Raw genomic sequence first — 4174 nt, 5'->3', positions numbered from 1 at the left:
ACCGCTTCGAAGCCCTTAAATTTTCTTCATACCTTGTTAATTGAGCCGCTTTTCGAATCATCTAAATCAAATGATGTAGGTTGGTACTGTTTTTGTATATTTTTCAAGAAGTTATCGCTCCACTTACCTATGTATGTTTAACAGAAGACGACTGCTTGAAATTATTTTAAACACTTTATTTATTTTAAGACTTTACTACTTTAAGACTATACTTAAGAGTTTTAGTTAAAGTGAATTAATTTTGGATCGTCTGTTATCCATTTAAGGCATCGTAATTATATTGGTGGAATAAAATGACTTATCGGACAATTTAAAATAACCTAAAAGTATGCAATTTGGTCAAATTTTACATAATTATACGAATAAATGGTCCAATTGCAAAAAGAAAAAAAAATCTAGATTATTTTTTAGATTTACAAATCTGCCTGTAAGATTTTAAGTGCATTAAAATTGTAGTTTGGCCAAAATTTTGTGACATCTGGGCCAGTGTGCAATGTTTGAATAAAACGGCCGAACTGGCCTCAAATAATTAGTGTTCAAAAACGGCTGCAGACATTAGCAGTGTGACCTTATTGAAAACGTCTTTTCAGTGTTGGTGTGCTGAAAAAGCGTAAAACAAAAAGCACATGGTTTTCGTAAAATCTGTCGTCACAAATACATGTGTACATATGTCTGTATGTATTAAAAGTATTTAAAAATGGAAAATTCGTCAAACAATGTCCAAATTGAGGACAAGCCAGCATCGCCTAGTGCCAAGGAACCAAAAGAGTATGTAGTGGAAAAGGTCTTGGATTGCCGTCTGCACAATGACAAAGTAAGTTGACACTATGCATTTTGTATACAATTGCGGAGGAATGATTGAGTTGTGGACCACTTCTCTAGGTTGAATACTTGCTAAAGTGGAAGGATTTCCCCGGAAGTGAAAGTACTTGGGAGCCGGAGGAAAACTTAAGTTGCCAAGAATTGATACAAGAGTATAAACTGAGCTGCATAAATAGGGTAAGAGTATTTAGTGCAATTTGATGCAAGCAACTTAAGGAAAATTGATTTTGGACAGGAAAATGCTGACAGCCAAGGAGCTAGTACTTCAGTTGGCGCCATAGTCGAAGCACCTCCAACGGGCGGAGGGGTCGACGCCACAAGTGGCAACATCAAACCTGTTCTTCGCAATGGCTTCGATCGTGGCCTCGAAGTTGAAAAGATTTTGGGAATTTATTTCGATCAGAGTAATCAGCGTAATCTCATTATTAAATTCAAAGGTGTTAATAAGCCTGAAACAATCTCGTCAGAGCTGGCCAATCAGAAAATACCACGAATGGTTATAGAATTCTACGCGAAACGCCTCAACTAGAAAATCTGCCTAATAAAAGGATGACAATAAAGAGAAAGGCTACATGAAGAATGCAATTTTAATTTCCTAGTCTCCTGACTAACATAAAGAAAGCTATATTAACTACCCTACTACCACTTCTCCTTTCGTCATCCTCCAATTATAATGTTGGAAACTAAGCCATGGAATGCTGAGGTTTCAATAGCAGTCTATTGGTTGTCTTAGAATTATGAGAGATTAAAGGTTTTGCTGTAATATTTTTGTTGTGGTTTGAATAGTTGAGGTTCTAGTCCAGAACCCCAAATCAAAAACCATACAATTGGAGCCAACTTCGTCTATGCCGAAGTTCGCATACCCTTGCAAGTTTTTTCTTTTCGGTTTAATTTAAGTCGGCTTGAGTATCAAAGAGTTATTTCTGTTCTACAGGATAATACTTATCTTACACTTTGGATGTGGTTCCATTATGAGTTTTCCAACCACATATCCCCTCATTTTACAAAATGTGGACGTGGTAGACAAAAACCAAGCATGCAGTCAGAATGATTGCCTGAATCACTTAAGAACACATCTCAAGTTAACGTCGTCGTTTTTGGCTTCCTTTAGTTGCAATTCACAACCAGTTTTAGCATTGAAGGACATGGTATGGCCATTGCAATTCTGGAGTTCTTTAGCAAAGTCTGCTTATTGGCTCTTGAAATAGCTATACAGACAACCTGCTGGTGAGCAGGTGTCTTTCTGTTGCCTTTAAAAAATTCTTCTTTTTGAAGATCTACATCAAAGCGTGAGGAACGTTTTATCTTAAAATATAAATTTCCACAAAAAACGCAACAAGGAGGATTAGATTTTTTGACTTTACTTCTGATTTGGCTGCCCAAGTAACTCAATGAAGAGATATAACTCCAGTTGACATTCTGGACCCTCATATGACAATTTGAGAATGCTTAAAGACCAGTCGCAGTGTGGTTAATTGCTTTTAAATGGCATCTCGGTTTGAGGGGAAGCCACAACTTAACTGATTCAAGTCAAAAGATGAGGCGACAACGTCTGGAAAAGCTATTCCCATGCACAGAAGCAGTGGATATGGATGCCGGGGAATGCCAGCCGGTTATGCCCATGCAACATTTGTTGCAAGCAATTTACTTCAACATAATCATATTAAATTTTCTCCTCCTACTCGTTTAGATGCCGCACATTCTCGGTTCCAGCTAAAGTTCGAAGGGGGCGAGTCCGGGACATCCTTTTGTCTGGCATTTTTCACCTGGTCTCAAGCCTAGAGTCTGGCCATTGCAAATTGCATACACACACACACCTGAAGAAGGCAGCGTCCTGCACTCACATGGAGGCAACAAGCCAGTCGGCAAAAGACACGGCAAATGGGAGTCAGGACCGACCAGGCAGCCAGCAGGATGCGTGTCTACAAAGCACACACACACACACAGCCAACTTTGTAAGCTGCAAGCTGACACCAACATAAACACACACAGAGAGAGGAGTCGATGTATGTATGTATACCTTTCGTGGTGTACACCAAGCTTATAGTTTTTACATTCGCCCTGGTGCAGAGCTCTGTTTCCTTTGAAGCCCACTCCTTGTATATTTATTTTTCCTGCTTTTCCTTCTGCCTCCATCGGGAGCCAGGTCGTTGCCTTTTTGTCTCACATGGGCGTTTTTATTTTCTTCCAGCCATTTGGACTAATAGCAAAGGCGTTGAAATTACATGCAGTTACAGCTGGCAGTCGTATGTAGGTTTGCTAACTCGATTTCCATTTAGTTTCCACACATTACTTTCTGGGGTTCAACCAAGTGCAATTGCCAGGGCCCATCCTACAAAACGGATAAACGAATTGAATTAATATTAGTTCACTGTCCTAGTAACTAACATAAGATGAATTTCTGGCCTAGCCAAGTTGATCTATAAGGACAATTCTTTAATAAGTATATGTATATCTGTATTTGTGATTAAAAATAAATATTGTATGAATTGCATTAACATGTGACGATGTTACGTCATAAAATCAAATGCTCTATAACTTTTTCGTTATTTCTAAAAAAATCGAAACTAGAATTAATTTTTGATTAATATTTATACCCTTGCAAAAACGCTTTCCACTAAAGCGGCACATTTTTCGATAGAAATTGTGTACCGAGCTCTTTGTACTTCAGTTAAAGTTACTTGGTTTTAGGCGGCGAATTTGACGATCGACATCGGCCCACAAATTCTCAATTGGGTTTAAGTCGGGAGTTTGCAACTCTTTACTAAACGTGCGGTGTGCTTCGGATCGTTGTCGTGCATGAATCGCCACCTGACTGGCATATTTTCATTCGCAAACGGTATCACGATTTCTGTTATGATGCTCCTGTAGACAAATTTATCCATTCGACCATCTATTCTGTGGATAGGGCCCACACCGTGCCAGGAAAACGCAGCCCACACCATGATGCTTCCTCCACCGTGCTTGATGGTCTTTACGGTGTACCTTGGGTTGTACTCCATGCAGGGTGGACGCCAGACATACTGTTTGCCTTTAGATCCATTTCCAAAGCACGTTCTTCCAAAATTATAGAGACTTATTAAATTGTTCCCTTGCAAATTGCATTCTAATGTATGTATGTATGTATGTATTCTCGATCAGCACGAAGAGACGAGTTAAATAGTCATTTTCCTTTAATAGCACTGGCCGATGTGATTTGCGGTAAGTTTAATTGAATAGCTACTCATATATACTTTAAGTATCCCGTCCAAATTTACTAATGTGACGGAGAATCAAAAAAACTAGTCTGGGTAAAAACATGGCATCTAACATATAAAAAAAGGCTTCGAATCCCTATTGTATACTTTTCAAA

General features: G+C 38.8%; 1 long non-coding RNA gene across 1 annotated transcript; it reads left to right on the top strand.

Annotated features, from left to right (window-relative positions):
- The first annotated feature begins 673 nt into the window (after window positions 1-673).
- Window positions 674-1402, top strand: LOC137583079 (uncharacterized). The gene is made up of 3 exons (XR_011033352.1): window positions 674-814; window positions 883-999; window positions 1058-1402. It is a non-coding gene; the product is annotated as an uncharacterized lncRNA (long non-coding RNA).
- Window positions 1403-4174: the final 2772 nt, after the last annotated feature.

The sequence above is a fragment of the Drosophila tropicalis genome, unplaced genomic scaffold (assembly GCF_018151085.1).
Source record: "Drosophila tropicalis isolate 14030-0801.00 unplaced genomic scaffold, ASM1815108v1 contig_859, whole genome shotgun sequence".
NCBI lineage: Eukaryota > Metazoa > Arthropoda > Insecta > Diptera > Drosophilidae > Drosophila > Drosophila tropicalis.
This window is presented reverse-complemented; position numbering and strand designations above follow the sequence as displayed.